The sequence below is a fragment of the Giraffa tippelskirchi genome, chromosome 5, assembly GCF_054371585.1.
Source record: "Giraffa tippelskirchi isolate mGirTip1 chromosome 5, T2T-mGirTip1v1.2.pri, whole genome shotgun sequence".
In the NCBI taxonomy this organism is placed as follows: domain Eukaryota; kingdom Metazoa; phylum Chordata; class Mammalia; order Artiodactyla; family Giraffidae; genus Giraffa; species Giraffa tippelskirchi.
Genome location: NC_137279.1, coordinates 15,631,670 through 15,655,376, shown reverse-complemented (window position 1 = coordinate 15,655,376; position 23,707 = coordinate 15,631,670). Strand labels below are relative to the sequence as shown.

The 23,707-nt window shown below is 40.2% G+C and overlaps 1 protein-coding gene across 16 annotated transcripts in view; it reads left to right on the top strand.

Moving 5' to 3' along the window:
* RGL1 (ral guanine nucleotide dissociation stimulator like 1) overlaps window positions 1-23,707 on the top strand; it is a 276,237-nt gene that overhangs the window by 60,100 nt on the left and 192,430 nt on the right. For 2 of the 16 annotated variants that reach the window (XM_081492477.1, XM_081492478.1), the window contains exon 2: window positions 19,781-19,910. The exons of 10 other annotated variants lie outside the window; for them this stretch is intronic. The gene's annotated coding sequence lies outside the window, so the exon portion shown is untranslated. Of the gene's footprint in view, window positions 1-9,577; window positions 9,637-15,957; window positions 16,162-19,780; window positions 19,911-23,707 lie in introns of all 16 variants that reach the window. 4 more of the 16 variants (XM_081492479.1, XM_081492480.1, XM_081492481.1 and 1 more) reach the window with 4 other exon arrangements.

Here is a 23,707-nt window from a genome sequence, read left to right as displayed (position 1 = left end):
TTTCTTCCTTCTTTCATCTCTTTCTTTCTTGAGTTAAGCTCATGCTATCTGACATGATAAAGAGGTGCCCCAGATTACATGGTGGAGAAGGTAATGGTAAACCATTCCAGTATTCTTTCCTGGGAAATTCCACGGACAGAGGAGCCTGGCAGGCTACAGTCCATGAGGTCGCAAGAGTTGGACACGACTGAGCGACTAAACCACCACTGCCGCAGATGACATGAAAGTGATATGAAATGAAGTGGGATGAGAAGCTGGTCTAGTTCTGCTCCAAACATCAGGGTGGATAGTTGGGCCAGGAAAAAATCAAACCAGAAATGCTGTTGCTCACCAGAACGTACCTCTGATATCCAACCCGACCTGTAGGCCTCCCTAGTTCAAACAATATTAAGTGTTGTTCTGGAGCTGAGCATGTGGTTTGAGTTAGAATTGCTTCAGACTCCACGAGTTGGCTGCAGCCCAGAACTGACCAGAGGGCCCTCGGAGCAGGTCTTAAGTTGATCTTGACCTGATAGTGTTCTTTGGGTTGGACCTCCCAGGATTACTCTTATCCAAAGCTCTCTTTCTATCCCTTTGAAGGAATAAATTGGTGTCTTGAGTCTGGAACAAATTGAAACCAGTTTTCTAGAATTTTGAAGGGCTATTGAGGCCAGGAACAGGACTACATGTGCTCTTCCCTCAGTACTATCTCTTTAACTTCTCATTTGCCTGGCAACTTGAGTTCCAATTTTCTGAATGGGTGTTCCTCTGGTCACTTGCCCAGGAAACAGCTCTGGATGAGGGACCATAGTAGAGTGTTTTATTTCTCTTGGGAAGGGAAAGGTTAAATTTTGTTTCTAAGAGCACTGGCTGCATGAATTCTTGGATGCAGCCTTCCCCAGGAGAGTGCAGTGGGGGAAGTTTGGCAGGAGCATATAGCTACACAGAGGAGGCAGGAGTGAGCTATGTGTGCCGACTGTTTACAACAGCTTCTGGAGTCTGCTAATAACAGACTGATGGAGTAAAAGATTAGCAGGAAATTCTCGACTTACAGTCTTTACATGAAATACTGGTAACCACTTTTTTCATTCCATCTTTCCTCTTAAGTTATTCTGGATTTTAAAGTTCTAGTTATGAGATAAAGTCAACTGAAATTCTTGACATTTTCTAGCCTGAGTCACAGCCCTTGCTTAAGATTATTTCAACATAAAACATGTGTCTTTTAAGTAGTTTGAAAATATATGGTAGTACGTTGCTAGTAATAGATTTCTTGGAGCTGAATATTTTGGTACAGGATTTGTGATTTGAGTTTACCATCCAATTTTTGTATTTTATGGTCTTTTCATAATTCAGATTTGCCAATCTGGGTAGTTCTGGCGCTGTGGGGGCTGTTGTGCCTGACTTAATTACATATTTAAATAGAAGGCTAGAGCGAAAGCTAAAAAAGCAGATGGATTTGGAAGAGGAGATTGTCCTGTTTTGAGGTCAAGTGTAAAGCCAAGAAATCGCTGGAGCCGCTCTGACAGGGATTTCAGGAAAATAGGCTTGTAATATTTCCATTTCTCTCGGTTTGCAGTCTGGCTCCAAATGTAGTAAGATCAGCCCTTTTTCCAAAGGTCTTGGTATTTCTGCAGTTGTTTTCAGAAAGTCTCAAAAATGAAAATCAAGGAGTCCACAGGATCTCAAATATCTGCACCCTAAGCACCAAAGCTCTTGGATGATCTAGGAGGGAAAGAGTCGATGCCGTGGAAGTGAAGGTGTGGGTGACAGTGCATGTGTGGAGGCTGCTCTTTCAGATGCGACGTCATGCTGGCACCTGAGAGCTGCCGAGTGCACCGGCTCTACAGCAAGCATGCTGGAAAGCCCTTTCGAAGAGCCTGCACATGATATGTGTACCTTCTATTACTTGCGATCCTTTTTGTTCTATTCAGTTGAGTCAGCTGGGCCATCTTTCAAGGTCAGTAAACATTTCAAACTTTCTAATTGGTCCAGTTAGTCTAATGTTAGTATGTCACTTACCTTCATTACTGAGAAACTGTACCTTAAAGCATTTTTAGTGAATCCTTCCAGTGTTACCGTTTTTGGCCTATAGAAACAGAAACTAGGGTTTAGAGAATTTATGTAGTTTGTATAAATCACATAAACAGACCACTGGATCATAAGAACTGTAGAATAGTATATTTTATATTACTAGCTGCCAACTTTCAAGTGGTTGAAGCTCTCCATATATGTAGGTGATGTATCTAAGGAAGTTTGAAACAGTAGCAATGACCACTGTATTGTATCAGTGACTTTTAAATATTTTTGGCAAATGAAACTTATGCAGAAACCCAGTATGTTAAGCTATAGGTTCTATTCTATTAGCATGAATTTTTCTTAAGAGTTGAGTTTTCTAATAACTACCTACTTTCAACTTAACCAGTAACTGTAACAGACTATTATGAACACAAATACTTAAAATATGAATTTATGTAGTCACTTGGAGCCTCAGTAGCTGATATATTATTTTGTCTTATTGATTGTCCAGCATTGAAAAAAATCTGTAAGAGTTAAATTCCTTCAAATGGACGTGATTTTCTAAACAGTTAAGAATAATTTTCAATCAGATTGATGTAGAAGCTTGAAAAATTATTAATAGGAAATTTTGATCCACTTCAAATCACTGTATAACTCTAACCTAAGGCAGACTCACTCTTCCCAGTCTCTCTTCAATTCAGTCCAAACCTATCTACTGAATCTATACTTGTCAAGGTCTCTAGACCTCTGTATAGCCAAATCTATCCATAAATTTCTGGTGCTTGCCTTGTGGAACGCATCAGCCGTATTTGATAACCTTGATCACTGCCTCCACTCACCTTCCAGGTCTGCACTCTCTCCTGGGTTTCCTCCTACCTCACTGGCCAATTACCAGTTTTCTTCCTGCTCCCTCCTCTTTTCTGCCTTGTAGTTTTGTGTGGGCTCAGTCACTTCAGGCTCTTCTGTCCATGGGATACTCCAGGCAAGAATATTGGAGTGGGTTGCCATGCCCTCTTCCAGGGGATCTTCCTGACCCAGGGATCAAACCCGTGTCTTCTGTGCCTCTTGCATTTTAGGTGGATTCTTTGTCCACTAAGCCACCTGGGAAGCCCGCCCTGTAGCTTAGAGACCCCTAACCAGCCTCTCCTAACAATGGTTTCTCATCTGAACCACACAATACAGCAAACAATGTGAATGACTTTTTCTCAGTTTTCCCAGCTAGTATTGTTCTAGATGCATAGAAGGGAAGTTAATTTATTATGTACAATAGATGCCTTAGGGAATTGTCTTAAATTTTTCACAACCTCAGTTCAGAGGGTTTGCCAGGCTCAGTCTACACATGTTAGGTATCTGATCCAGTTCCATGGCCTTAAATCCCATCTACATGTTGGTGACTCCCAAATTTATACCTCCAGCCTAGGCCTGTACCTAAACCCTGAAGGACAGAATCTTTAATCCAACATCTATTAAACATCTTGTCTTAAATATCTATTGATGAAAAAACTAATTAATAGTCAATTCAAGAAAGAAATGGAAAATTTTATTTGCACCAACCTGAGGATTATAACCCGGGAGACAGTCTTTCAGAAAGCTCTGAGGACTGTTCCACCAGTTGGACATCAAAGCACAGATACAGATGTTTTTGAGACAAAGGGCTGTATGTCAAAGCAACATACTAACCATTTACGTAATCCAACAAGAGGAGTAGCAGGGCCTCATGACTCCCTATAGGATCGAGAAAGGAATGTTGTCTCCTAAGGAGTTACCTTGCTGGCGCCAGGAGGAAACTGCCTCTTTTCCCCCCTGGCAAGTAAGCATTCCAGCATCTTCTAAAGGAATATAGTTAATGTATAGTGCAGATACACAATGCACACTAAAAGGGGAGGAGGTACTGGCTCAAATGGCAGAGAAACTTTTATGTTAAATTACTCTTGTCCTGCCTTAAAAATGATTTTACAGAACCTCAGTTCAGAAGGGTTGCCAGGCTTAGTCCACAGGTATCAGGTACCTGATCCAGTGTCATGACCTTAAATTCCATCTTCCTGTTGAGAAACTTCAAATTTATACCTCCAGCCTAGACCTCTACCTGAACACAAGGTAGAGTGTTCTGTCTAACACCTATTTAACACCTTGCCCTTTAAAAAATTGCATATTTATTTTTATTTATTTGGCTATGCTGGGTCTTAGTTGTGGCACGTGGAATCTTTCATTGTGGCATGGGGGTGATCTCGTTCCTTGACCAGGAATCAAACCCAGCCCCTCTGCACTGGGAATGCAGAGTCTTAGCCACTGGACCACCAGGGAAGTCCCTTAACACTTTGTCATAAATATCTGACACCCCAAACTTAGCATGTCCAAACACAAAATCTCATTTTTCTCTCTAAAGCTGATCCATTTATAGTTATCATTTATCAGGCCCCAAATTTTAGTCATCCCTGAACTTCTTTCTGACTCTCACACCTTCTAGCCAATCATTCTGCAAATCCTCTTGTATCTTCCCTCCAACTACATCCCTAATCTGATCAATTTGTCCAGCTTTTTACTTCAGCTACCTGGACCTAAGCCACATCATCTCCCAAGAGCTGGAAATATTTCAGTAGTCTCCTGCCTGGTTTCCCTGCTTTTGCCATGAGACCCCTATAGTTTATTCTAAACACAGCAGCCAGAATGATCCTTGTGATGTTAGTCTTCTGCTCAGAACTCTTCCGAAGCTTCCCCTTTAACTCATGCCAAAAAGTTAAAGACCTTATAATGGAGTACATGATCTGTATTGCCCCTTCCCTCAACTCGACCCCAATCTTTTTGCTGTTCCTATAATATATTAGGCAACTTCCACCCTGGGGACACTTCCGTCTTCCTAGAAGACTCTTCACCCCACCCCCTCTCATCTCCTTGGCTTATTCTTTTGCCTCTTTCAAATTTTGCTCAGATGACACCTTCCTGGTGAGGCCTTTCCTGACCAGTCTTTTAAAAATTGTGGACCCCCTCATCACTCCCTATCCCTATTTTATTGCTTTTTCCCACACCATTGTGTTTACCACTTTATAATATTCTGTATGGTCTGCTTGTTTATTTTTATTGTCTAGTTCCTCTACTAGTGGGTAGGCTCCTTGAAGGGAGGGATTTTATTTGTTCTGTCCATTTCTGTATGCTGAATGTCTTGAACAGAGTCTTCACAGAGTGGATGCTCAAGAAATGGTGCTGAATGAATGATATGAATGATGGCGAGTGTTTAATGAGAAAATATGTGGTATATGGAATTGTAATCACTCTAAATTCTCCTCATAGTACACAAAATACCCCTTGGTGTTAAATAGAGTTTATTATGAGATGTTCAATAGTATCAATAAAAAAATCTCAAACCTCAAAGCCATCTTTTAAATATATTCAGAGATTCAGAGCAGTCACCGGTTTTGTATGTTGAAGCCAAAATTGAACTTTTAATTGCATGCTGATGCTTCCTCCACAGTCCCAAGCAACCATGCATTTCAACCCTGCATTGCCAAATGCATCTAATTGAGTATATGAAAAATATCAGCAAGATTACAAGCATTCCAGTTTCATTCTCTCCTTTCTCCACTCTGTGTTGTATCGGGGATTCTACTTGGGCATCTTTCTGGCTGGGTTGCGTCAGTAGGAAGCACTAGAGGATGATGGGGTGTATTCCCCCTCCCTCTCTGCTTCTTTGTCTGCACCGGCAGCGTCCAATTCCACTGGGTCTACAGCTTCCATCAAGTGGCTCGAACCTAGGATTGCACTGGAACCAGCTCACACCTGCTCACGAGGGACAGTTTTGTCCATTTCCCATACCTCTGTGTTTAGCGATATCACATTGATGACTTCAGCTTTGGTGGGTGCATCCACGCCTCAGAAAGTGCAACCTTTCTTCCAACAGGGAAGTGAAAGTGAAAAGTTGCTCAATTGTATCAAACTCTTTGCAACCCCATGGACTGCAGCTGGTCAGGATCCTCTGTCCATGGGATTCTCCAGGCAAGAATGCTGGAGTAGGTTGCCATTTTCTTTTCCAGGGAATCTTCTGGACCCAGGGATCAAACCTGTGTCTCCTGCATTGCAGGCAGATTCTTTACCATCTGAGCCACCAGGAAAGCCTCTTCCAACAGAGAGCTACGATAAACATTCACCAGCACATTTCTGTGGCCTTGCTGGTGGGCTCTGATGGCAGCCCCCCCTCCTTTTGCTCCTCCAGTCTATCAGTGGGCAAGGTTCCAGCTGTTGCTAATCTCTGGATCACACTCTTCTGTAAGAAACTGTTTAGGACTCAGTTCCTTGATCACTTTTATAAGGAATTCCCTGCACTAAAGTGCTTCCTTTGTAGAAATAGGAAATTGTTTTCTTGTACTTGGACTGATAAAATATCTAGTGTAACCATGTTAGGTTTGTGTGAACTCAGAGAATCTTTGGCAGCAATACAAAACAAAAATGGTCTCCTCTGAAATATTTGTGTGGATGCTTTGCTTCAAAACAGGAAGAGATTTGACATTCATGCTCTCATTTAGTTGAATAGTAAAAGATTTTAGCCTTCTTATTCATTACATATGTTGTGTGCCCATTTTTGGATACTGTGCACTGTGATATCTGGCCAATAGTACTGTTATTTCTGAGTCAAGGCAACCTGGTCCTCTAATACCTCACTTCTGGGTCAATAGCCCAGAATTTAATAGGGTTCATGGACTGTTTTTTCCTCACATGTGCTGCTGTGATTTACCCTGAATGATTTTTTTAATGTATTCTTTTATATGGGTCATTTTTAAAGTCTTTATTGAATTTGTTACAATATTGCTTCTGTTGTTTATGTTCTGCTTTTTTGGCTGTGAGGCCTGTGAGATCCTAACTCCTTGACCAGGGAGGACCTGCACCTCCTGCATTGGAAGGCGAAGCATTAACCACTAGACTGCCAGAGAAGTCCTCTGAATGATGCTTTAAAATTCATTTTCACTCTTTGAATGCTACTGCTCCAGACCAATAAAGCACCCTTGAAAATATATTGTAATCTCTTCTGTGGTCTTGCCATTGGAGCCTGTTCCAAATTTGCCCCTGGCCATGGACTTGGACTGTATCTTCATCTTTTATCTCTATGCCCACCTGACAAAGTGTCTAAGAAGTATTCTTAACCTTATCTTTCTGTGTAGATCAGCATATTTTATTCTGAGTGGAGCAAGTAAAGAACTGCCGTGGGAAATATGCCCTGATTTTAATATTATCATCTGCAGATTCTGCTCAAGTGTGACAGAAACTTTGTTAGGTGCAACCTGGTTTTCCCTATCCAGGGGTCCTCCTCTCCCCAGCTGGAGCCTTGGGATCTCCTGTGTAGGCTTCCTCTGCTCCATTTCCCTCACTGCTGATGGTCTGCCTCTGCTCTTAGCCCTGGTTTGAATGTTTGAGCATTTACTTTGTTCTCATGTGCAGTCATCGCACTCTGTGTTTTATAACTGACCTTCTGACTGTCTTGGTTCTTCCCTCTTGGTTCTCATTTACCTGCTCTTTCATTCATTCCTTCCTTGTTTTTACTTCTTCTGTTACTGGAGCCTAAGAATCTGCCCCAGATTCCAACCCGAAATCTGGATTCTACTGTCTGTTGACAGACTTCCTTGAAGCTTATGTTGTGCATTCCAGACCTTCTCAGGAGTGTCTGCCAATTCTCTGCCCTTGTGTTGTGCCCACCTGTTGAGTCAGTACCACTTCGTCTCCTCTGCCTTCGCCACTGCTGGCTGGACCATTACATGTCTGTTGGATGTGGTGCTTTGCCTGCCAGACTGAACCTCCTCCTGTTGCACGGGATGATACCCAATCTCCCAGTGGCTGTGACCAGACTAGTTCTACATTCTGATCCCTCCTCCCACTCCCATCCCTCACCTGCTCAGATCTGAACAGAGTAATAGCAAACTGCCTATGTAGTTATGCCCCAGTGATAAAGCAGACTGCAGCACTAATCACTGGCCTTTTTAATTATGAGGGGTGGCTATATGAGAAGAAAGGAATTGCAGGCCTCTGATGATGGCTTTATTAAGTTAGTACCACTGGGTCCAGCCCCTGAGAGAAGCATCATGACCAGCTTTCAACTTTGCCGTATTACTTTGGGAGCATCTCGATAATACTGTTAACACGGGTCTCATATAAAGTCTTTCTATGTCTTTGGAAAATGGACAGAAAGTTGGTTTTAAGAATCTTACAACAGATGGGGAAACTGAGACGTGGATTAATCAAATGTTGCTCCTGAAATCACACAGGGATTTGTTGAACAGATTCTCAGTTTTGGTTTTGAGGACCACCAATCCACTAAACCAGGGTCTCCCAACCTTTTGACCAAGGAAGGATGAGTTTTTGTTCCCTGAGGCCTTAACATTACTTTAGAGCTGGCCTGGAACTGACCTTGGATTGGCTGGTTATTCATGTGAACCCTCAGTTTTGAGGTGCTCATGATGAAGTTCATGAGAGAATAGAAGGTGTACTCCATTTGCCTACTTTTCTTTCTCACCCCTTGTCACGTGATTGGAAGAAATGCAGTGACAGCAGGATTGGGGTCTGATCTATCGGGGAGGAAGGACCTCAAGATCTGTCTTCGTCTGTTGTGCAACCCAGTTTAGTAAATGGACGCACATAATGGACACGCAGCAGCGGGGTTAAGGTAGGGGACGGTTTCCTGGCCCCTCCCCACTATTGCCTTCAATAAAGTTATGCTCTTGCTCTTCATTCTTCCACCTCCTGTTTGTTTTTTTTCCAGGATCAGTGGTAGCGGTAGGTGACTAGAAGGAAAGCAAAATCCTTTTGCTTGTCTGAGTGCTGCTTATCCGACTCTCTCTTGGTCCTTGATGCTCTCCACGTGACATGCTTACACGTGTCTTATCTCGTGTGTGGGCTGCACTTCTGGCTTGTTTTGGAAGCCTTTCACCGGGGACCTCCCTGCTTCAGTGTTCTTTGACTCCTCCCTGGGCTTCTGTTTCTGGAGGTCAACCTTCTGGAGGTCAACCCCACAACCTGTTAGGGAGTCAGCCGTTTTAGACAAGGTCCCCTCAAGATGTATCAATTCTGGCTACCCTTTGTGATGCTCACTTGAATCCTAGGAAACTGCAGCATCTTCATGTTGAGAGTGCAGCTTGCTGCCTTTCCCCTGCACTCTGCTTTTGCCCATTGTCTCTAATCAGCCTCTTCGATGGGAAGCGAGCCCAGGCTCTGTGTCCACAGACACTCAGATTCCAGGGGACATCCATCAGTTTCTCCCATGAACTTTCCCTGGATTCAGTTCAGGGAAGGTTCGTTAGTGGAGTCTGCAGTCACTCCCAGCCTCAGTGAGCAATTTTCTGGGAGTCCACCAGCAATGCCCCCATCCGCCCTTGCACTTAATGGATGGTCAGGGTGTGTGTGGGTGTGACACAGGAGCACCGCAGAGAGGAGTGAAGTGTTGCAGTCCATTCTTCCTGGGTCTCTCAGGCTTCCTCTAGTGGTTACTGAGGCTGAATGGTAAAAAGCTAGGGGCCCCTCAGGCTTCCTCTTGGCAAGACTTGGAATGGAATCCATTCCACATCCTGTTATAATTATCTGGGGAATTCTGTTCTTTATTCAGTAGAACCCATGGTGCTCAGTGGATTCAACAACCATCTTTGCTACCGGGTGCTATGCCAGGTATGTCATTAAGTGTCTCTCAAGTATCCACCATGTTCCCATAACTCTGGGAATCAGGGGGAGGAGAGGGAGCAGTGGGAGGAGGCAGAAGAGAAACAGAGGACATTCATAGTGGATATCTCTGATAGCAAATAGATATACCATTCCAAGTCACTTTATCTACCCAAGAACCGAATGGTTAGTCTCAGATGTGAACTGCTGTGTGGTCTGGTATAAGTCTCTTGAGTTTCCCGTCTATCAAACCAGAGTAGCAGCATAGATTTACATGGCAGAGCTGTTCTGAGAATTAAAGTACCCAAAAGCATGTAATTAAAATGACCCTAAAGTAATTTTCAAATTTGAAGGATTGTGGAAATGGGAAAAATACTTACCAAGAGATCCAGAGAAGGGCTGTACTGTCAGCCATTCCTGGGGCAGTGGTCATTTTTTGGCAGGAACTGGCCTGGGAGGGGCCTTGACAGAGCTAGTTTAAGAAAGCCTGATTGACACGTTAGTTATTATTTTATCTTTGTAAAGCTGTGGTGTGAGGCCTGGGACAGCAGGGAGGAGGCTGTGAGGTAGTTCCTTGACAGCCTGCCATTGTCATCTCTTTTGGGAGGAAGATGTCAGTGCCTTGAAGGACAGGTTTATGTTGTAAGTGGTTCATTTTTAGTTTGGCTGCAATAACTCCTGATGGTGGTTTACTATTTTGATTTTGGAATTCTCCACATATGGCTGAGTGATGGTGTATGTGCATGGGCATTTATGTGAACAATTTACATTCACTTACCTCATGATTACTGGTGGGTGACCTTCTTCATAGGATTCTGGGGGTTGGTATTACCCAAATTTTGCTAGGATGACCTGGTTTTTGGACAAAGAAGTTAACACAGTAAGTCATATAATAACTTCCATGTCTCATGTTGCAAGGGTTAATTGGTAGCAAGGGCAAGAATGTTCAAGCTACCATACAATTGTGCTCATTTCACATGCGAGCAAGGTTATGCTCAAAATCCTTCAAGCTAGACTTCAGTAGTACATGGACTGGGAGCTTCCAGATGTATAAGCTGGGTTTAGAAAAGGCAGATGAACCATAGATCAAATTGCTTGCATTCATTGGATCATGGAGAAAGCAAAGGAATTCTAGAAAAATAACTACTTTTTGCTTCATTGACTATGTTAAAGCCTTTGACTGTGTGAATCACAACAAACTGTGGAAAATTCTTAAAGAGATGGGAGTACCAGACCACATTGCCTGTCTCCTGAGAAACCTGTATACAGGTCAAGAAGCAATAGTTAGAACTGGACATGGAAAACAGACTGGTTCAAAATTGCGAAAGGAGTATGACAGGCTGTATACTGTCACCCTGCTTATTTAACTTCCATGCAGAGTACGTCGTTGAAATGCTGAGCTGGATGAATCACAAGCTGGAGTCAAGATTGGCGGGAGAAATATCAACAACCTCAGATATGCCACTATAATGGCAGGAAGTGAAGAGGAACTAAAGAGCCTCTTGATGACGGTGAAAGAAGAGAGTGAAAAACCTGACTTGAAACTCAGCATTAAAAAAACTAAGATCATGGCATCTGGTTCCATCACTTTTAGGCAAAGAAATAGAAGGGGGAAAAATGGAAACAGTGACAGAGTTTATTTTCTTGGGTTCCCAAATTACTGTTGATGGTGACTGCAGTCACGAAATTAAAAGACGCTTGCTCCTTGGAAGAAAAGCTATGAGAAACCTAGACAGTGTATTAAAAAGCAGAGATATCACTTTGCTGACAAAGGTCCGTGTAGTCAAAGCTGAGGTTTTTCCAGTAGTCATGTATGGATGGTTAAATGGCATCTCTGAATCAATGGACATGAGTTTGAGCAAACTCCAGGAGATAATGAAGGACTGGAAAGCCTGGCGTACTACAGTCCAGGGGGTCACAAACAGTCAGACACAACTTAGTGACTGAACAACAAGGGCAATGAAAGATGAGATTATGGTATGGACCTTCATCTCAATTCCTACAGTAGAATGAAGATGTAAAAATCAAGATTTTTGGTTCTACAACAAAGAAATATTTTGTGTCATTCTTAGAAGAGGAACAAATTGGGCCATCCCTGTTGAGCTTTAGTTCTGCTGCTGTAAATTATGAAGATCCCAGGTTCCAAGCCTTAGAGATGTTTTCTCCTGTTTAACAAACCCACTGTCAGTCCCAGCTATCAGTTGGCACTAAATAGTCTACAGTGCAGTCCTGACTTGTGTGGCCTTCCTCTGCCTTAGATAATTGGATGCCAACGGAATGGATGGAGGTTTTTAAAAGAAACTTTATTGCTTCTTTTTTAATCTAAAAATGTAGAGCCGCATTTTTTTAGTCCCCCATTTAAAAATGACCTTTTATACTGAAATTCAAGGACAAGAGATAAATTAGCCACTAGAATGTGATTTCCATGAATGCAAGGATTTTGCATATTTTAAACACACTGTGTCCTCAGGCCCTGGAACTGAGTCTGGTATATGGAAAGTTTCTCTCCCTGTAGTCCCATTCAGCAGTAGGAATGATCTTTTCTGGCTTCCTCTGTCTCTCCCTGACCTGCCAATCCAATCTGCCCTTGTTTTAGTCTCTTCGATTTGCACATTTCTTAACTCTATTCTCTTATCCCCATTTCAACTGCCACTGTTTTACAGATGCTCATTTTACCCCTGCTATTTTAATAACTTCAAACTTGTTTCCCTGACACTAAGTTCCTCAGTTTCATCTGCTGCCACCAGATGAAATCTTTCAAAGGCTCCTCACCAACACTAAATATAACTTTTAACCTCCATAGTATGTCAGAAAATGCCCTTCCCCTTCTGGCCTCTGCATATCTGCATATATCAATCTTATCTTCTTCCTTCCACCCTCTCAGCTCTTCCACCATTCCTGATAACCTGCTTTTATCCAAATGTGTGATACTCACTAACTTCTGTAGCCTTACACACTTTGTGTAAGGGCTTATCTTCAGAATGAAATTTCTCCAGCTCAGGCCACCTGGCATGGTCTTTTCTCAGCTTGGAACACGTCCCTCCATTTTGCTCTTTGGTCAGCTTAACCTGACCTTCTCATAGAAACCTCCAATGTGCTTGCAGTTTAGTTGAGCTCTCCTGCTTTCACTCTCAAAAAGAGTCTTCTTTTCCTTCAAGGCACTTATCACAGTGGCGATATTATTCAAGTGATTATTCACTTAAAGACTAGGACAAGCCTGTTTACTCTTGTGATTTCAGCATCTGTGGTTGCAGCTGAAAGAATGAATATAGATGAAATCGTTCAGAGAGAATTTAAAGTGAGAAAAGACAGCCAAGACAGAACACTGGGGAACAGCAATGTTTAAGGAACTGGACATGAAAGCAGATCCCATGAAAAAGTCTGTTAAGGGGCATTGCAGAAGATTAGATAACAGGGAAGAACAGTGTCATGGAAACCAGTGTTGAAGAAAATTTCATGAAAGAATGAATGGGAAAGGACCAAATGCTGCAAAAATTCACAAAAATAAATACTCAAAAGCATTGATTAGATTTGTTATCTAGAAAGTCATAGATCATAATGGAATAATTTTGATGGAGTGGTGGCACTGGAACCAGATTTCAGGGAGTCGACTTATGAGAGATGGAAAGTGGAGTAAATGAAATGCATATTGTTGTTTTTAAAATCTTTTCTCTGAATTGAAGGAGAAAGATTCATGGAGATCGTTAGAAGAAAATATAGAATTGAAAAGGGATTTTAAAAAATGTTTGTGAATTGCAGGAAGGAGTAAGTAAAGATGGATGAGTGGAATATATAAGCAAGAAATAGTATGTTTGGAGATGGGGAGTTTCACAGAGGTCATGGAGTGTTTTGAGCACATTTACAGAAATAAGCTTTGAATAAGAGGAGGAGTGTCTTTCTCGTGAGGGTAGGGTATGCAATAAATGAATTAAAAAATTTGAAAGATTAGAGTAATATGCATGTAGATGTGTCTGTAGGTTGGGAAGCAGATAAGATGCCAAGGGAATTATTGCACTGTGATTTCTGTAATGTTATGAAGGAAGGAGCAAGCTCAACCTCTCTTTTCTATAGAAAGATGATTAACACCACGATCGAGTGGAATTTATTCCAAGGGTACAAGAATGGCTCAACATCCACAAATCAATCATTGTGACCTTCCACATTAACATTATTAAAAGAATATGATTATTTCAATAGATAGCAGAAAAAACATTTGACAAAATGTAACATCCGTTTATAATAAAAACTCTCAACAAAATGGGCATAGAAGGAATGTACCTCAACGTAATCAAGGCTACATATAACAAGCCCACAGCTATTAATCATACCCTATTCAATGATGAAAAGCTCAAAATCTTTTCTCTAAGATCAGGAACAAGACAAAGATGCCCATGCTTGCCACTTTTATTTAACATAGTAGTGGAAGTCTTGGCCTGAGCAATTAGGCAAGAAAAAGGAATAAAGAGCATCTAAAGACCCTGTATAACTGAAGTAATCTTGAGAATGAACAAAGCTTGAGTTATCATGTCCTTTGGTTTCAAACTGTATCAAAAACCTATAGTAATCAAAACAGTATGGTATTGGCATTAAATCAGGTAAATAGATCAATGGGACAGAATAGAGATCCTAGAAATAAACCCAGACAATCTATGACAAAGGAACCAGGAATATATGATGGGGTAAGGACAATCTCTTCAATAAATGGTGTTGAGAAAACTGAACAGCTGCTTGCAAAATAATGACACTGGACCACTATCTTACATCACACACAAAAATTAACTCAAAAATGGATTAAAGACTTGAAACCTAAAACTATAAAATTACTAGGAGAAAACATAGGTAATAAGACATTGGTCTTGTTGATAATTTTTAAAATCTGAAACAAAAAGGAAAGGCAACAAAAGCAAAATTAAACAAGTGAGACTATGTGAAACTATAAAGCTTCCAAACAGCAAAGGAAACCATCAACGCAATTAAAAGGCAACATACTAAGTGGGAGACAATATTTGCAAATCATATATTTGTTAAAGACAATATCTGAAATAACAAAGCAATTAAATAGCAAAAAAAAAAATTTGATTTAAAAATGGGCAGAGAATCTGAATAGACATTTTCCCAAAGAAGACATACTGATTGTCAGCAGGTACATGAAAAGATGCTCTACACCATTAATCATCAGGGAAATGCAAATCAAAACCACAATGAGATATCACCTCACACTTTAGAATGGCTGTTATAAAAAAGGACAAGTGTTGGCAAGGATGTGGAGAAAAGGGAACCATTGTGCACTGTTGTTGGGGATGTAAACTGGTACAGCCACTATGGAAAACAGCATGGAGGTTCCTCAGACCAAAGCAGAACTACCATATGATCCAGCAATTCCACCTCTGGTTTGAAGAAAATGAAAACACTAACTTGAAAAGATATATAAATTTTCATGTTCATTGTAGCATTATTTACAATAGCCAAACATATGGAAACAACCTAAGTGTTCCTTGATGGATGAATATGTATTACTCAGCAATAAAAGGGAAGGAAATCTTACCATTTGCAACACGATGAATGGATCTTGAGGGCATTATGCTAAGTGGAATAAGTCAAACAAAGAGAGAAATACCATATGATCTCACTAATACGTGGAATCTAAAAACAAAACAAAACCAAGCTCATAGATACAGATAACAGCTTGGTGGTTGCCATAAGTGGGCGTTGGGGGGTGGAAGAGGGTTAGGGGTTAGGGTTAGGGTTAGGTGAAATTAAGGATCAAAAGCTACTTAGAGTGTGAAAGAAAGAAGTCATGGGGATGTAATGTACAGCATGGTGAGTAATACTGTACTGCATCTTTGACAGAGAGAATATATCTTAGAAATTCTAATCACTAGAGAAAAAAATGTGTAACTGTGTGGTGATAGATGTTAACTAGACTTACTGTGATCAGTTTGCAGTATATACAAATATCAGATCATTACGATGTTGAACTAATATAATGTTATATGTCAATTATAGTTAAGTTGAAAAAAAGGAAGAAGGAAGGAAGGAAAGAAAAAGAAAGAAAGAGTTCATGAACCCAGAACGAACTTAGATTTCAGGGTTAGTTTTATTATTGTTTTATCCAATCTCACATCCATTCTCTTTTGAGAATTTATGGTTTCCCTTGAAAGGATTGTGGTTGTTGGCGAGTTGCACCTGTGAAAAGCCAAACTTGGACTTGCAAAGTAATTCTGTGATTAAGAACACAATTTTGGCTGTCATATGAATCTGGGTTTGAATTTTGGCCCTACCTCTACAACTTCTTATGTGACCTTGTACACCTTATTTAACCTTCCTAAGGCTTACAATTCAGTGGACATGAATTTGAGCAAACTCTGGGAGACAGTGAAGGACAGGAAAGCCTGGCGTGCTGCAGTTCATGGGGCCACAAAGAGTTGGACGCAACTTAGCAACTGAACAACAACACCAACAATGGCTTACGTTCCTTATCCTAAAAGTAGGAATACAGATACCTGTCTTGCAGATTCGTGAGAATTACATAAGGTAACACATGGTCAGTAATCAATAATGAGATTTTTAAATTAGAAACAAGGGTTTTGGCTCCTTCGTGTTAGCCAATTCTTTTTTTTTTTTTCAATTTTATATTTGGCTGCACTAGGTCTTGGTTGCTGCACATGGGCTTTCTCTAGTTGCAGCGAGTGGGGACTACTCTCTAGTTGTGTTCGGGTTTCTCGTTGCAGTGGCTTCTCTTGTTGCAGAGCATGGGCTCTAGGGTCAGCCGGCTTCAGAAGTTGCAGCACGTGGGCTGCCGTAGTTGCAGCACGTGGGCTCAGCAGTTGTGGTGCACAGGCTTAGTTGCCCCAAGGCGTGTGGACTCTTCCCAGACCAGGGATGGAACCAGTGTCCCCTGCATTGGCAGGCAGATTCATGAGGCAGTACTTCAGTATTTATGGGAAATGGAGGATAGATGGACTCCATAGTCATTAAGTTATATTGTGAATGGGCTTACTTGTTTTCTCTCTAAAAAAGATTTCTCTCTGAGTTGGTCTGGATCCTGTACAGAATCTGTAACATATACCAAAGCATCTCAAAAAAATCTCTAACCTGTCTAAAAATGCATTCCAAGTTCTAAGCAACTGATGTTATAAAAAAGAGTTTGTAAATTAACCTATGTGTAAGCGGGGACTAGTTGTATGGTAGTGATGGTATTGGTTTCGTTGAAGGATTGTGGGGCAAAGAGGATTGGGGAGAAGAATCTCAATCTCCAATAAAAATAAACACGTAGTGTAGGATGTTTTTTCTTAACTATTGTGAGTCTTGAAGTTTGGAGGACTCTCTTATTTTCTAGAAAGACATCCAGTGCCATAGGCAATCCTATGTTTGGTACTTTAGTGTGAAGTTCATCTTTACATTTCAGAGAAGTGAAAACAAGCAAACAGAGCAGAGGTTATTTGGTCAGAAAAATTTCCCAAGAGCAGAAGACATTAGGTCACTGAATACTATCAGATGAAATGCTGAAAAAAACTGCTTATTTCCTTAAAACTAGTTATTGTATTATTAAGATACTTTAGGATGGACTGGTTGGATCTTCTTGCAGTCCAAGGGACTCTCAGAGGCAGCTAGAATTTGTGAGACACAGACTATAGGAAGGGAAGGAGTTATGCTAAGAAAGAGCTCCAGAAATGTGCATATGGGATCCCTGGAGTCTTTGGTTGAATAGAAATCTGTATAACTGTAGGGTGAGATTTCTGGCAAAAGAGTTTTTCTGTACATGTAAATTGAACAATTCCTAGAGATCACATAGGACCAGGAATAATTTAAGTTTTTACCAGTCAGAGCAGAAAGACCCCATTCCACACATGGAACATTTAGTAGAGACCTTGTAAGACTTGGGTGTTGATGGTGAAGCTAAAATAGCCATAAAGGATAATCTAGACTCACAGCAAAAGGCTTAAAAATAAGCATCAAACAAATGAAACTAATCTGCAAGAGACTTAATCTTCTATCAGAGCAGTGGTCAACCTTTTTAAAAGGAATTAAGCGAAATCTAACTCTTAACAATAGAAAACTCACAATATTTCAGTTCAGTCCAGTTGCTCAGTTATGTCTGACTCTTTGCGACCCCATGGACTGCAGCACACCAGGCTTCCCTGTCCATCACCAACTCCCGGAGTTTACTCAAACTCATGTCCATTGAGTCAGTGATGCCATCCAACCATCTCATCCTCTGTCATTCCCTTCTTTTCCCGCTTTCAATCTTTCCCAGCATCAGGGTCTTTTCCAATGAATGAATTCTTCGCAGGTGGCCAAAGTATTGGAATTTCAGCTTCAGCATCAGTCCTTCCAATGAGTATTCAGGACTGATTTCCTTTAGGATGGACTGGTTAGATCTCCTTGCAGTCCAAGGGACTCTCAAGAGTCTTCTCCAACACCACAGTTCAAAAGCATCAATTCTTTGGTGCTCAGCTTTCTTTATAGTCCAGTTCTCACATCCATACATGACTACTGGAAAAACCATAGCTTTGACTAGATAGATCTTTGTTGGCAAAGTAATGTCTCTGCTTTTTAATATGCTGTCTAGGTTGGTCATAGCTTTTCTTCCAAGGAGCAAGTGTCTTTTAATTTCATGGCTGCAGTCATGAACTGCAGTGATTTTGGAGCCCCCCAAAATAAAGTCTCTCACTGTTTCCATTGTTTCCCCGTCTATCTGCCATGAAGTGATGGGACCGGATGCCATGGTCTTAGTTTTCTGAATATTGAGTGTTAAGCCAAACTTTTTCCCTTTCCTCTTTCACTTTCATCAAGAAGCTCTTCAGTTCTTCTTTGCCTTCTGCCACAAGGGTGGTGTCATCTGCATATCTGAGGTTATTGATATTTCTCCCAGCAATTTTGATTCCAGCTTACGCTTCATCTAGCCCAGCATTTGGCTTGATGTACTCTGCATATAAGTTAAATAAGCAGGGTGACAATATACAGCCTTGATGTACTCCTTTCACAATATTTGGCATCTAATAAAAAGTGATTGGACATGCAAAAAAGCAAGAAAATGTGATCTAAGGCCTGGAGAACAATCAGTCAACATGAACAAGCCCCCAAATGACAGAGATTATAAAGCTAGTAGACAAAGACATGGAAACAGGTATTATAAATACACTCAATACAATCAGTTATTGGGGCTTCTCTGGTGGCTCAGATGGTAAAAACTCCGTCTATAATGCAAGAGACCTGAGTTCGATCCCTGGGTTGGGAAGATCCCCTGGAGAAGGGAATGGCAATTCAGTATTCTTGCCTGGAAAATTCCATGGACAGAGAGGCTTGGTGGACTACACAGTCCATGCTGTCGCAGAGTGGGACATGACTGAGCAACTTAACACGGCAATCAGTTATTAAATGGAAAATACAGACATGATGAGAAAAGGGAAACATAAAAAGAAAGTAAAAGGAACTTCTTTTTGAAATGAAAATTCCCTTGATAAAGGAATTAACAGCAGAATTCATGAAATAAAAAATAAAGTTGAGGATAAAGCAATATAGCCTCTTGAAGACATTGCAGTAAAACCTAACCATAATGAGGCTTACACATAGAGATTTTAAAAATAAGAGTAGGGAATTCCTGGATAGTCCAATGGTTAGTACTCCATGCTTTCACTGCCATGGACCAGGATTTGATCCCTGATTGGGAAACTAAGACCCCACAAGGTGTGTGGCCAAAAAATTTTTTTTAAAAATTAAAAAATAAACAGACCTGTGGGGAACTAGCATATTGACTAACATGTAAACTGGAGACTTTAGAAGGGAAAGAGAGAGAAAAAAAGGACAAAAATAATATATGAAAGCATAATGACCAAATATTTTCCAAATTTTATGAAAAATATCAACTAAGATCTGAGGGGGTTTATGAATATACAAAAGCAGGATACATACTAAGAAAACTGCACCAAGGAAACCACAGAAAGCAACTGATTCTGAGAAAACTCTTAAAAAGTAGATACAGGGGGAGATGCACATTATTACAAAAGAACAAAAGAATCACAGCTGACTTTTCTTCAGAAACTTGTGAGTCAAAGATGGTAGTGTATCTTTTAAGTGTGGGGAAAAAGTTTGTGAACCTAGAATTCTAGACCTTTTCAAACATGAAATATACAATAAAAACTTTTTTCAGACAAAGAAAACCTGTGAGAGTTTGCAGCCGACAAACCTGAACTACAAGATATGTAGTTCTTCAGGCAGAAGGAAAATGATACCAGATGAAAATATGGATCTATACAAAGGAATGAAGAGCTCTAAAAATGGTAAATATGTGGATAAATATTAAGAACATTTTTATCATTTACAAATTTCTTAAAACATAAATGATCCCTTAAAGCAAAAGTAATAACAATATGTTGTGGGAATTTTAACATGAAAAAGCAAACTGTCTGACAACAGTAGCACAAAGAACAGGATAAGAGATGAAAATACATTATTGCAATAGTCTTACATTGTATATAAGATAGTATATGATGTTATTTCAAGGTAAACATAAATAAGGATGCATATTGTAAACTCTAGATGAGCCTTAAAAAATAAAAATATATTATAGCCAACAAACCAATAGTGGTGATAAAATAGAATTAAAAGATACTGAGCCAATCCAGAAGAAAGAAAAATAGGAGGAAAACACAAAGAATACATGAGACAAGTAGCAAAAAGACAGATTTAAATAAAATCATATCAGTAATTTCATCAAATATAAATGGTCTCAATTCTAGAGTAAAAAATCAGACATTGTTAGACAGGATAGTAAAAACCCCTACTATATGTGATCTATAAAAATTATATTTAAATATAAAGACACAAAAGGAAAAGGTTGGGAAAAGATAAGGCTGTTTTAGCTATATTAATAGTAGAAAAAATAGACTTCAGAATAAGAAATATTACCAAGGATTAACAGGGATATTTCACAATGATAAAATGGATCAATTAATCAAGAAGGCATAATAATATTAAGTGCGTATGCACGGGATAACTGACTTCAAAATGCATGAAGAAGCAGACAAATCTGCAAAAAGAAAAAACAAATCTATTATTATGGTTGCAGATATCAGCACGCCTTTTCATAATTGACAGATCAATCAGAGAATAACTGGAGACATGGAAAGTTTAAACATTCTAAACAACTTGGACTAACATTTATTGGACACTCCACTCAACAAATGCAAAATACACATTCTTTTCTAGTACACAAGAAACATTTACCAAGAGAGACCATATGTCCAGCTGTTAAATAATTCTCTAGAAATTTAAAATGATTGAAATCATATGTAGTATGTCCTCTGATCACAAGGAATTAAATCAGAAATAAGTAATGGAAAAATATCTGAAAAATCCCCAAGTGTTTGGAAATTAAGCAGCGTACTTCTAAATAATACGTGATTCAAAGAAGAAATCACATGGAAGTTAGAAAATATTTTGGACTAAGTAAAAAGAAAACTGATATTATCGCATAAAATCTGTGAAATATAACAAAGAGAAATATATAGGTTTAAAAGCTTACATTCAGTTCAGTCGCTCAGTTGTGTCCGACTCTTTGCAACCCCATGGACTGCAGCACGCCAGGCCTCCCTGTCCATCACCAACTCCCAGAGCTTACTCAAACAATGACCATTGAGTCGGTGATGCCATCCAACCATCTCATCCTCTGTCATCCCCTTCTCCCGCCTTCAATCTTTCCCAGCATCAGGATCTTTTCCAATGAATGAGTTCTTCGCAGCAGGTGGCCAAAGCTGAGTTTCAGCTTCAGCATCAGTCCTTCCAATGAGTATTCAGGACTGATTTCCTTTAGGATGGACTGGTTAGATCTCCTTGCAGTCCAAGGGACTCTCAAAAGTCTTCTCTAATACCACAGTTCAAAAGCATCAATTCTTATATGCTCAGCTTTCTTTATAGTCCAATTCTCACATCCACACATGACTACTGGAAAAACCATGGCTTTGACTAGATGGACCTTTGTCGGCAAATTAATGTCTCTGCTTTTTAATATGCTGTCTAGGTTGGTCATAGCTTTTCTTCCAAGGAGCAAGTGTCTTTTAATTTCATTGCTGCAGTCGCCGTCTGCAGTGATTTTGGAGCCCAAGAAAATAAAGTCTCTCACTGTTTCCATTGTTTCCCCATCAATTTCCCATGAAGGGATGGGACCAGATGCCATGATCTTATTTTTCTGAATGTTGAGCTTTAAGCCAACTTTTTCACTCCCCTCTTTCACTTTCATCAGGAGGCTCTTTAGTTCTTCTTTGCCTTCTTCCATAAGGGTGGTGTCATCTACATATCTGAGGTTATTGATATTTCTCCCAGCAATCTTGATTCCAGCTTGTGCTTCATCTAGTCCAACATTTCTCATGATGTACTCTGCGTATAAGTTAAATAAACAGGATGACAATATACAGCCTTGACGTACTCCTTTCCCAGTTTGGAACCAGTCTGTTCCATGTCCAGTTCTAACTGTTGCTTCTTGATCTGCATACAGATTTCTCAAGAGGCAGGTCAGGTGGTCTGGTATCCCTATCTCTTTAAGAACTTTCCACTGTTTGTTGTGATCCACACAGCCAAAGGCTTTGGGGTAGTCAATAAAGCAGAAGTGGCATGCTGCAGTCTATGGGGTTGCAAAGAGTCGGACAGGACTCAGCAACTGAACTGAACTGACTGAGATGTTTTTCTGGCACTCTCTTGCTTTTTTGATGATCCAACGCATGTTGGCAATTTGATTTCTGGGTCCTCTCCCTTTTCGAAATCCAGCTTGAATATCTGAAAGGTCACGGTTCACATACTGTTGAAGCTTGGCTTGGAGAATTTTGAACATTACTTTGCTAGCATGTGAGATGAGTGCAGCTGAGCGGTAGTTTGAACATCCTTTGACATTGCCTTTCTTTGGGATTGGAATGAAAACTGACCTTTTCCAGTCCTGTGGCCACTGCTGAGTTTTCCAAATTTGCTGACATATTGAGTGCAGCACTTTTCACAGCATCATCTTTTAGGATTTGAAATAGCTCCACTGGAATTCCATCACCTCCACTAGCTTTGTTCGTAGTGATGCTTCCTAAGGCCCACTTGACTTCGCATTCCAGGATGTCTGGCTCTAAGTGAGTGCTCCCACCATCGTGGTTTTCTGGGTCATGAAGATCTTTTTTGTATAGTTCTTCTGTGTATTCTTCTTCATATCTTACATTAGAAAAGGATAAAACTCTATCACAAGTAACATGTAAGCTTCTACCTTAAGCTAGAAATATAGGAACAAATTAAACCCCTACTCAGTAGAAAACAAAGAATGAATCAATGATATAAAAAACAGAAAAAATAATACAGAACATCAATTAAAACAAAGATGATTATTTGAAAAGATTAATATAATTAATATTGGAAAATATTGGAAAAGACCCTGATGCTGGGAAAGATTGAGGGCAGGAGAAGAAGGGGGCGACAGAGGATGAGATGGTTGGAGGGCATCATCAACTCAATGGACATGAGTTTGAGCAAACTCTGGGAGATAGTGAAGGGCAGGGAAGCCTGACATGCTGCAGTCCATGGGGTGGCAAAGAATCGGACATGACTTAATTACTGAACAACAATATTGATGAAGGAACCAAAAGGATATAAATATTACCAATATCAATAATGAAAAAGGAAATATCTCGAAGTTCCTACACACATTATAAGGGTAACTAACAATTGCCAAATTCAGACTGAAATTTAAGAAAGTGGAGAAAACCACTAGACCATTCAGGTATGACCTAAATCAAATCCCTTTTGACTATACAGTAGAAGTGAGAACTAGATTTAAAGGACTAGATCTGATAGACAGAATGCCTGATGAACTATGGATGGAGGTTTGTGACATTGTACAGGAGACAGGAATCAAGACCATCCCCAAGAAAAAGAAATGCAAAAAAGCAAAATGGCTGTCTGAGGAGGCCTTACAAATAGCTGTGAAAAGAAGAGAAGCGAAAAGCAAAGGAGAAAAGGAACGGTATACCCATTTGAATGCAGAGTTCCAAAGAATAGCAAGGAGAGATAAGAAAGCCTTCCTTAGTGATCAATGCAAAGAAATAGAGGA